Raw genomic sequence first — 12403 nt, 5'->3', positions numbered from 1 at the left:
GGTTTTGGTGTAGTGATATTTTATTGCATAAACTATGCTTATCTGCATTTTCCAAAGAAAAGAAAAAAAGGGATATCATATTTTGACATGCTTATGTGAAGAATGTATTTATAATTTGTTCCATCCGTGCTGTTCCTGCAGCAAAACCTGTGGTGTGTGCAGCATCTGCCTTGCCTTCCTGCTCATCCTCAGAATTCCATGGTTTATCCAGCACTTCAAGCCATGGCCCATTTGTGCAGACACATATGTTGTGCAAGACACAACATAATAGGATTATTTTGCACACTAGTTCTGGGCTGGACAGCAGTCTGCCACCTGAAATGTCAAGGAACCGGAACCTTGACTCAAGCAAGCTAAATGGCCTTTCAACAATGGACCTTGTGCGTCCAAGGGCAACATTGTACTGTCTCTGTGCCTGTGTGTCTGTGGCTCTGAGGGGTGTCATCAGCCATGGAGAGAGTGCATATACTTGATCATCTGAAACATATAATGGAGAGATGTGTCCATTAGTATTAGTGCCTGCTGTGTTTGAAGAGTTTCTATTTTGGTGTTTGTGATTTGCGCTACTTTGCAAATTCAGGTTTGTCATGTGTAGCTACAGACAATTGACCAGCATCACTGCAAGATAAATTGCCTGTACTTGACAGCCTACACATCACCATGGTGGCATTGTCTGGATTCTGTGTATTGCCTCCATGTTGTGACTGTCAGGATGTATGTTTAACTAGTAAATATATTACAGTTTGTTTACAGGCCCGTTGCACATACTGATCCTCTTATGTGTCCATATCTAATGGTGTGCAACATTGGAACATGTGCCTGCTGACACATCCCCTTACGTTTTTGTTAATTACTATTTTGGGACATCGTCTATATGTCTCATTTTGAGTGATTGTGCTGAGGGTAGCTGTGAGTGAGATTCCTTTTCTGCTAAACATTGAAGTCATGGAGGGCTAATTACATCCACCTTGCCCCAAAGTTGGGTCAGTGTTTGAGAGACAATGGCACTACTACCTGGTGCAATGTACTCACTGGGACATGTGATGACAACGTACACATGAATTGAATTTGACTCTGCAAGTATGCATGTTTGAGTAATACCCATCAATATTTCAGTGTGTGTCAGTTAACATTTGACACACATTTTTTTGGGGCTTTTGTGCATCATATTGCTGAACGTCACCAGGGTAATCATATGCATGTTATACTTGGCTAAGGTAGAAGGGCCCTTCACCTAAGCCGCAAGGGTAGAGAGGTATTCCCGGGTGTAGATACGTCCTCCAAATTAAAATACTATCCACCAGAGGTATCCCATCCAGCCTAATGATAGCTCAGCATTGAACTCTCATGGCATCAACCGCTAAAATGCAGAGAAGCACGCAAATCCTTTTTGTTAAATAACCCTCATACACTCTGGTGGTGTCATGCGCCATCATTGGGTTTACCCAGAATCATAAAGGTCAGGGGGTCTCAACCATATCTCAGGGTGCACTTAAGAGAGATAAGCCAGAAGGTCTGAAGATTACAAATTCTCCTACGTCTACAGGTATGACTTTGATGACTGAGTTGCAGGAGATGTGAGAAAGAAAATGAACCGTTGTCATCAGGAGATGATGGTCCTCATTCCATGCCAACATGTTTCAACCTTTTGGCTGCCTACATGGGTCCTAGGTTTTCTTAATGGCTCAATGGGCTTTCCTCCCTGGGTATTCATTGGGGATGTTACACTATCTTGTTCTCGATTGAGGGTGCAGACAGCTGCACTCTTGTGAAAAGGTGGAAGGTATGCTTCTCTTCCATCCAGTTCTGTAGTGTTTTCTGTGTGCCCTATTCGGGTGGATTTAATATTTCTCAAGGGACTGCGGTTAGTGGGCGTTGATTTGTGTTCACACTTTCCTCATAGGTCCTGACCTTCCATCACACCTACTTGGTTCCCACCTCTCCCAGCATTTGCAAATGTCTGATGGAGGGGCAGAACTTTTGAGGAAAGTTTGTCTACAAGGCTACCCACACTAACTGCAGTCCCTTGTGTTCTTGTGTATGGTAGGTGGACCAGTTTCAAGGCATGTTGTATTACATTTGCTGCATTTACATTATCATATTTTTGAGCTACTTGATTGGGGACTTGAGGTGTGTGGTGTGTTCAGTTAGTACTTACCAACAAGCAGTGCATTTCCATACATGCCATTCTCTAACCGCTGATTGATGAAGGACTGTCAGAAGATGTAGGAGTCATGCACACGAAACTTAGCAACAACATTGGTGAACAAGCCCTGGTAGTCCACAATTGCCTGCATGATAATGGAGTATGTGTGCTTCCTGTTCCAGTAGATCTGTGCAGTGTCCGCATTAGGCACAAGCAGAATATGGTTGCAGTCAATTGCCCCGAACACATGCAGAAACCCAGCAATTGCATACAAGCCTTGCTTGGTGTCAAGTTGTTCTTGTGCAGTGTTTGGGAGTCGTAGGTGCTGTGGTGTCAGGCTTATAATGGTATCCAAGACAGTTGGAAGGAACCTTGAAAAGGATGACTGCAATACTTCAGTAACTCTGGCAGTAGTGGGTTGGAAGGTACCAGAAGCCAACATGTGCAGCACTGCTAGTAGCTTTGTCTGAGGAGGGATGTTGGTGGTACGCTGTGATGGTGCCTGCAGCCTGGGGGCTATCTGGGTCAGTATGCGGTGGATGGAGCACCTTTTAAGCCTTTAGTGAGCTATAACATCTTCTGGTGTGAGGTCTATCAGGGTGGTGCATTGGCAAAAGACCCACTGTCTTCTTTGGCACTGCGTCTGTGTTGGTCCTGGAGGAGGTGGCGGTGGTTGTTGTGGTGCTCCGAGCTGCAAGAGTAGTACCTCCATGGCATCAGTAGGATAATGAATGAGGCTCTTGGGTAGTCTGCCTTGTGTACTGTTTTTTATCACCGGTTTTAAGACCACCACTTTTCTGGTCTTAAAATCCAGCCGCTTACGGGCATTAACGGTTGTTTCTCTAATGTATCGCCTGACCTGGAATCCCTTGTAAATATTGCGTAGTGGGGTTAGCAGCTGTTTTTGCATGGGAATACCTACCTTGCAGCTCATTTACGTTGGCTATTGCTAACAGGAGTGGCGATTGGAAAAACTGACAATTTTGCCAGCAAACTGTTGCTAACCGTGGTGAGCGGTAACTTGTAGATATGGCGATAGAAAAAAAGCTGCTGTAATGTCAAAAAAATGACGCTACGGCTGCGTTAACTCCTTGTACATATGCCCCCTAAAGTGTTGAGCTTACCAAATTTAAATCAGTAACCCTTCACATGTCTCTGGTGTAAGTCTCGTGCAAAAGCAACAATTGATGGACGGAATGTTGCACAATGGTAAAACATTCACCCCCAGTCACAGATCTGGGTTTAATCCATTGTTATTTTGCTCACCACACCACCCTAGTTCTGACATGGCCATATAATAATAATAATAATCCACATTTGTATAGTGCACAATAACCCGTTAGGGTCTCTAGGCACTGGGGGCCGTCGGGAAGATTAAGCAAGCTATTGCCCAGAGTAGCATGGTGCTGGGCTAACCTGCCGCCGGAGCCGGGGATCGAAGCCTGATCCCCAGATTCCAGCGTCAGTCGCCCTGGCTGCGGCGCCACACCTCTGCATATGCAAATCAGTCTGACTGACCCTATGCCTCATGAGAACAGTCCAGCCCGAACTTCCAAGCCATGTCTTTCCTAGACCGGAATCAAGCATCCTAGGACCGGTTTCTGGCTATCAGCCGTCATCAGCCAGAATAGCTTGATTCCAGTGGCATGGAGAGCACTGGACTCACATCTGAGCATACCCGTCCCACTCGGGGTGACAAATGCAAAAACAACAATTGATGGACGGAATGTTGCACAATGGCAAAACATTCACGCCAGTCACTGATCTGGGTTTAATCCATCGTTATTTTGCTCACCACACCACCCCAGTTAAGACATGGCCATATGCAAATCAGTCTGACCCTGTGCCTCTTGGGAACATTCCAGCCCGAACTGCCAAGCCATCTCTTTCCTGGACCAGAATAAGAATCCTAGGACCGGTTTCTGGCTATCAACCGTCATCAGCCAGGATAGCTTGATTCCAGTGGAATGGAGAGCATGGGACTCACGTCTGAGCATACCCGTCCCACTAGTGGTGACAAATGCAAAAACAACAATTGATGGACGGAATGTTGCATAATGGCAAAACATTCACCCCCAGTCACAGATCTGGGTTTAATCCATCGTTATTTTGTTCACCACACCACCCCAGTTCAGACATGGCCATATGCAAATCAGTCTGACCCTGTGCCTCATGGGAACAGTCCAGCCTGAACTGCCAAGCCATGTCTTTCCTGGACCGGAATCAAGCGCCCTTGGATCGGTTTCTGGCTATCAGCCGTCATCAGGCATGATAGCTTGATTCCAGTAGCATGGAGAGCTCAGGACTCACATCTGAGCATACCCCTCCCACTCATGGTGACAAATGCAAAAACAATTCTAGAAGGGTATGCCCAGACGTGGGTCCCGTGCTCACTAAGCCACTGGAGTCAAGCTATTCTGGCTGAAGACGGCTGATAGCCAGAAACCGGTCCTAGGATGCTTGATTCCGGTCCAGGGAAGACATGGCTTGGCAGTTCGGGCTGGACTGTTCCAATGAGGCACAGGCTCAAGACTGATTTGCATATGGCCGTGTCTGAACTGGGGTGGCTTGGTGAGCAAAGTAGCGATGCATTAAACCCAGATCTGTGACTGGGGTGAATGTTTTGCCATTGTGCAACATTCCGTCCATCATCTTGTATGTTTTTCTGTTATAAGTCTCACCATATTCCTGAAAGCATGCATTTGTGCCTTTTGCTAGTGACACCATATATAAAAGAAACATACAAAGAGTTTTATACTTGTGTTTTTCAACAGACTCATACAAAGTAGCCTAATCACTAATCCCTCTTCCAACATGTTTTAAACCTCATTTTGTGCTGCAGCTTCACCAATCCAATGCTACGAGTTGGGCCTCGCCTAATATAAAGCAGCAACCCTTTGCACATCTCTGTTGTAAATCTCACCACATTTTGCTAGTGACTCCATATATAAAAGAAACATACAAATATAGGTATACCTGTGTTTTACACATCTAGCATCTTCAGATATATAACACGTATGAGAATACATGTACAAGTAGAGACATAACTCAGTCACAACACCATGCACACCTTAAAATGTAGTAACAGACTGCACTTTACATTTCAAACACACACCTACATTTATGCAGCCGACTTCAAGTGTACCTTTCCACAGACTCATACAAAGTCGCCTAATCACTCATCCCTCTGCCAAACCTCACTTTTCTGCTGCTGCTTCACCATTCTACAACTACTCAGAGTGTTGAGCCTAGCCAAATACAAAGTGGCAACCCATCACGTCTCTGTTGTAAGTCTCACTATATTCCAGAAACATGCATGCATGTGTCTCTACCTTTTGACATCATGTATAAAAGAAACATAAAAGAAAATGTATACCTGTGTTTTATACATCTAGCATCTTCAGATACATAACACATACGATACATAACACATATGAGAATACATGTGCAAGTAGAGACATACCTCAGTCACAAGAACATGCAGATCTTAAAACTTGACAGACTGCACTTCACATTTCAAGCAGACACTGAAAATTGTGTGTTATATTTGAAGTGTACCTTTCCACAGACTCACACAAAGTAGCCTAATCACTAGACCCTCTGCCAACATGTCCTAAATCACACTCTTGTGCTGAAGCTTCACCATTCTAGGACTACTTAGTGTGTTGGGCCTAACCAAATATAAAGTAGCAACCCTTTTTATTATTATTATTATTATTACTATTTATAGAGTGAGCAGTTACCTCTGAGGGGGGTGTCCAGCGCTAGTAACAGCAACAACAGTCAGGATTCAGGCCAGATGAATGGATTCAGGGCAGGTGTTTTTCCAAATAGGCTTCCTTGATGGGTACAGGCATAGAGTTCCATAAGGCAGCCGTTTTTACTGAAAACGAATGCCTGCCAATTCTGGCTTTTTTTAATCGTGGGACTACCAGCAATTCTTGAAGATTAGATCTTAGGAACCAGGTCTGGGAGTATTCCTGATCAGATATGCAGGGTGACCTAACTAAAGGCTGTTAGCATAGTCTAATTGTGATGTGACCAGTGCATGCACTACCGTTTATCTACAATCAATTCGGAGGAAATGAAGGAATCTTCGCAGAGCTTTTAGTTTCCAAAAGCACTAGGAGGAGACATGACTGATCTGGGCTTTATCTGCATGGGTGTAGTCGAATTTAAAACCCAAATTACTCACGGACTTCACTGGTAAAGGAGGGGGATTTAGCTCTACAGGCCACCAGAGTTCTGCCTGTGGGGGATACACCTGGTTAAAAAACAGCACCTCAGTTTTTTCAGTGTGCAATTTCAAACAGCTGTCTGTCATCCATGATGAAATGTTAAGAAGACACTGCTTGAAATTAGTGAAGGCTGTCTCAGTGTATTCCCTAAAAGAGAGCACCAGCTGAGTGTTGTCAGCATAAGAGACAACCTTCACACCCCATTGTTCAGCTAGCAAGGCCAGAGGGGCAAGGTAAACATTGAAAAGGGTACGGCTAAAATCCGACCCGTGGGAGACACCGCAAGTCAGAGGTCTAGCAGTTGAAATATAAGGAAGGAGGGACACTTGTTGCGACTGGTCCTCAAGAAATTATTTAAATCAGACTACAACAGTTCCAGTCACACCCATCAACTCAAGCCTGTAGAGATCCGGCAGCACTAGCATTGCACAGTTTCCCTGGCCCACAGTGGCATGCACAGTCTCTGCCACCTCGAGCAGAGCTGTCTCTGTGCTGTAGCCTGCCCTGAAACCTGACTGTGAGTCATGTAAAAGATTGTTGGACTCCAGGAAGGCTGACAATTGTTTCTGGACCTCTTTTTTCAAAATTTTCGATGGTGCTGGGAGAAAAGATAATGGCCTAGAATTTTTGAGTTCTGTCGGATCAGCATCCTCCTTCTTGAATAGGCCTTACATATGCTGTTTTCAAGGGGTGGTAAAGAGCCTGATCTCAAGGAGGCGTTCCAAATGGAATTGTGTGTAGGATTGAAGCAAGAGGCCAATAGCTTAAAAAATCTGTCAGGGCATGGATCGGCCGGTGAGCCAGATTTTATACTATTTAATTCCAACAAAGACGCTTCAGGGCTAAAAGGGCAGAATTCTGACCAATTCTTTGATAATTGGAGTGTGTATGGAAAAAGATGGCTAAGTCCTCACAGAGGGTAGCTGAAGGGGCAATCGAGTTCTTTAATGCCAAGTGTTTAATAAATCACTGGACTAAATTAAAAATCTCTTTAGCAGAGTTATTAGAGTACTTGATTTGTTCTGTTATATAGCTCCTAATAGTAATACACTTAAGTCTCTGAAATATTTTTAAAGCGGTTTAATATAGGTATTTAGCCTCAATGTAATAATTTCTTCTCCATGCCCGCTCAAGCTTCTTGAATGTACTTTTTTCTGACCAAAGTTCAGTGGAAAGCCAGGGGGCCTAAGGTTTGTTCCTTGCCAGATTCATAGACTTGATAGGGGCAATTTTATAAAGCGCAGAAGTAACCCAGCAGTTGAAGACAGAAGCATCCTGGCTTGTGTCTCCTATGAGCGCTGGAAATGTAATTTATAGTTCCGGTCCAAGGGACTCCGGTACAATTTTACTCCAGTTTCTTCTGACCTCATACATTGACCCACTCTGCTTAGGACCAGAGATCAGGGTCAAATTAAATGTAATAAGCCAGTGGTCCAACCAGGTTAGCTGTAGAGGTATCTCAACTGTATCATATGACCCTTGACCCTACCTGGTAGGTCGCTCCCCCTCCGCACAGCACCGCCTGTGTGTCGCTCCCCCAGCTGCCACTGCTGAGGAAGTTCGAGGCCCTCCTCCACCTGCAGGCTACCACCAGCGCCTCATCCCTGGTGGCCAGTGGTAGGCCGTAGGTTTGCTCATCTTCCATTCTATTGCCTGTATTTTTCATTGCTCTTGTTGTACTGCGGGTATTTTGTCATTGCTCTTGTTGTAGTGCCTGCATTTTCATTGCTGTGTCTGTGACTGCTATTGTCTGTCTCCCCCGCTACCTGTACACGGTCTGTGGCCGTTCTCTCCCACTGTTCCCCACGCTGCCCCCGTGTCTCTCTGCCTGATTTCCCTTCAGCTCCCCTCGCTGCCCCCAGGTCTCTATGCTCGTGTTTACCTTCTGTTGCTTAGCTGCCCATGCATTTCTGTGACCTTTTTGCCCTCTGTGCCAATCATTTCCCCCTGATTTCTGTGACCTCTTTGCATTCTGTACCACTTGTTTCCCCCCGTTTTTTGTGACCGCATGCCCTTCTTGTGACCTTTTTCCTTCTGTGACACTCATTTCCCCCTGATTTCTTTGAAGTTTTTGCCCATTCGTATGACCTTTTGCCTTCTGTGCCACTCGTTTCCCCCGATTTATGTGACCTTTTTGCCCTTTCTTGTGACCGTTTATCTTCTGTATCACAAAGAAGAGGGGAGTGATTCTGTTAAGGCTGGACGCGAGCCAGGAAGTTGCGGCGAGTTTACAGGAGATGCTGGAGTAAGAGAACCTGAGTAAATCCAACAGCACATGACGGAGAACTAAAAACAGTGAAATCGAGATCCATAGGGGAAATACACGAATGCCGTCAGATCCATTTGGACCCACAGGCCAAGATACAAGGTCATAAGTTGGATTAAAAAGAAAAGGAAAAGAGATGAACAACAAACATACACAGGATAACACTGACAGTAATTCCATATCCCCTACAACAAATGGAAGAAGGTATAGGCATATTGTCCTACGCACAAAATATATTGCCCTGAAGAAGACATACATTTGAGAAATAGAGGTCAAGTACAGAAGGTCGAAACGCGCTGGCACTCTTCAAAATCACCCCTTTTTGTGAGGATCAGAGGACACAAAGACTTAGAATATATATCTAATACTGTTAGTGTGTCGAACTCATATCTAACTGTAGAATAAAGGATAAAAAGAGAACCAAGACTGCCCCTGACCCCCAACAGAACTTTAGTAAAACTGTAGCAGAGAACCCAATTAAGAAAGGTTGCAGCAACAAAACAAGAAGCTGTAGGGTGAATTCAATGTACACGAAATATATGTAAATATGTATAGTTTTGTGATGTGAATAAGAATGTATATTTCTTTTTCCTTTAATGTTTTGTATTATATTTGTACAAGTATTGTAATATCACGCCATGTGGGTAATATAATCTATATGGTTGTTTTCAAGAGAAGTTTGGTTTAAGCAACCCTTAAAAAAAAAAAACACAAGAAATGATTTAAATGCCATTAGTAAATAAAGAGAACTAATGTGGCTAAAGTAATAGTTTGATTTATGGTCTCAGGGGTGCCTCATGCCTACTTACTTTTATCTTCTGTGCCACTCGTTTCCCCCTGATTTTTGTGACCTTTTTGCCCTTTCTTGTGATGACCTTTTACCTTCTGTGCCACTCGTTTCCCCCCGATTTTTGTGACCTTTTTGCCCTTTCTTGTGACCTTTTGCCTTCTGTGCCACTCGTTTTCCCCTCAATTGTTGTGCCCTTTTTGAGTTCTGTTTCCTTCATCGCCCCTCACTGCCCCCTGACTGCACATTCGCTGCCCCCACCTCCTGCCTCCCAGCTGCTCCTACCTCCCACCTCCCCACATATGACGGCCGGTGCGCGGCTGCGCCGCTGGCGCTCTGAAGGTGCACCTAAGGCAAGCCCGTCCACGCCCGTCCGTGCCCGTCCGCGCCTGTACCGCACCTAGCACCAAAACCCGTGGCCCCCGCCACGACGACTGCCGCCACTACGACGCCAGCACCCTGCACGCTCTCAACCCCGGACGGACTCACAACTGCTTCAAGTCCGCCCCGAAACTTACACATGCCTCCTTCACCTGCCGGAATTGCAGCTACACGAGCCACAGAGCCGAGGAACCACCCACCAGGAAAGACCTCAACCACCTCCAAAGCAAACTACTGAATACCCGCTCCACACGCAAACAAGCCGTCGAGCTCTGGGACCTGCTCAACACAACCTCCCCGGACCTCGCCTTCCTGACAGAGACCTGGTTGAACAACTCCTCCACACCCGATATCGCCATAGCCATCCCAGACAGCTACAAGATCACCCACAGAGACCGCACCAACGGAGTCGGAGGAGGAATTGCCATCATCCACAAGAACAGCATTGGGGTCTCGGCTAGCACCGTCGACGCGCTCAGCGCCGCCGAACACATGCATTTCCAGATCCACACAGACCCCAACTCCACCCTCACAGGTACCCTCATCTATCGACGCCCCTGCCCCCAGTTCAGCGGCTCCATCGCCAACTTCATCAGCATGCACGCCTGACTTCCACCGACTACATCCTCTTTGGAGACCTGGACTTTCACCTTGAGAAGAACAATGACAACAACTCCACAACCCTGATCGATAACCTCGCCAACCTCGGACTGGGACAACTCGTCACAACGCCCACCCACTCCGCTGGCCACAAGCTCGACCCCATCTTCTCCCCAAGACCGCATGTCTCCGTCAGCTACACCACCAAACTCCTCTGGACCGATCACCGCTGCATCCACTTCACTTTCCAGAAGCCCACCACACACCACCGCACCAATCAGATCCCCCACCGCCACTAGAGCAAAATCACCGAAGACCAACTACATGCAAACCTCGCTCTCAGCCCACACACCGAACACTCCAACACTGAGGACGCTGCCCACAACCTCAGATGCTGGATCGAGGACTGCACCAACACCCTTGCCCCGCTGAAGAAACCCCCCCACAGAGACACCAGCAAGAGGGACAGCTGGTTCATCCCAGAATTCCTAGCCTCCAAGCAAGCCTGCCCAATACTAGAGAAGAAATGGCACAGTAAACAAACTCCGGACAGCCACGCAGCCAACAGCACTGGGGGCGGCCCGACCCCCACCGACCACACAAGGAACCTGGAAATCATCCTTGACTCAACGCTCTCAATGACCAAGCAAGTCAACGCCATCTCCTCCTCCTGCTTCAACACCCTCTGCATGCTCCCCAAGATCTACAGATGGATTCCGACAGATACAAGAAAGACAGTCACCCAGGCCCTCGTCAGCAGCAGAATCGACTATGGAAACTCCCTCTATGCGTCAGCCCCGACCAAGCTCATCAAACAACTACAACGCATCAAAAATGCCTCGCCACGACTGATCCCCGACATACCATGACACGGCTATATCACCCCCCCACTTGAGAAATCTGCACTGGCTCCCCGTCAACGAGAGGATATTCTTCAAGCTCCTCATCCACGCACACAAAGCACTCCACAAGACCAGCCCAACTTACCTCAACAGACAGCTCTCCTTCTACATCCCCAAACACCAGCTCCGCTCCGCCGACCTCTCACTCGCCACCGTTCCTCACATCCGAAGAACAACCACCAGCGGAAGATCCTTCTCTCACCTCACCGCCAAGACATGGAACAACCTCCCACTGAGCCTACGACAGACCCAAGACCTGCTGACCTTCAGGAGGATACTCAAGACCTTGCTGTTTGATCAGTAGCGGCCCCCTCCCCAGCACCTTGAGACCCTCGTGGGTATTTAGTGCGCTTTACAAATGACTGATTGATTGAAATGTCTGTACATTTTGCTAGTAGCATCATATTTAAAAGAAACCTACAAATAGATGAATACCAGTGCTTTATACATCTAGCATCTTCAGATGCATAACACATATCACAATACATATGCTAGTGGAGACCTACCTCTGTCGTCAGACCATGAAGACCTTAGAATTTGATAGACTGCACTTCACATTTCAAACAGACACCTAGATTTATGCGGCATACTTCTAGTGAACCTTTCCACAGACTCATACAATGTAGCATAATCACAAATTCCTCAGCCTGTTTTACACGTCTAGCATCTTCAGATGGATATCACATATCAGAATTCATGTGTAAGTAGAGACATACCTCAGTCACAAGACCATGCATGCCTTAAAACTTTAGAGACTACACTTCCCATTTCAGCAGACAACTAAAATGATGTGGTGTACTTTAAGTGTACCTTTCTACAGACTCATACATATAAGCCTATTCATTAATCCCTCTGCCAACATCTTTTAAAACTCACTTTTGTGCTGCAGCTTCACCATTCTTCTACCAATCAGGGTGTTGGGCCTCACCAAATATAAATCCTATATTCCTAAAAGCCTGCATGAATGTGTCTGTACCTTTTGCTAATGACACATATATAAAAGAAACATAAAAATAGACGTATACCTGTGTATTATATGTAAAGCACCTTCAAATGCATAACACATATCAGAATATATGTCCA

Source organism: Lissotriton helveticus, chromosome 7 (assembly GCF_964261635.1).
Source record: "Lissotriton helveticus chromosome 7, aLisHel1.1, whole genome shotgun sequence".
NCBI classification, from domain to species: domain Eukaryota; kingdom Metazoa; phylum Chordata; class Amphibia; order Caudata; family Salamandridae; genus Lissotriton; species Lissotriton helveticus.
This window is presented reverse-complemented; position numbering follows the sequence as displayed.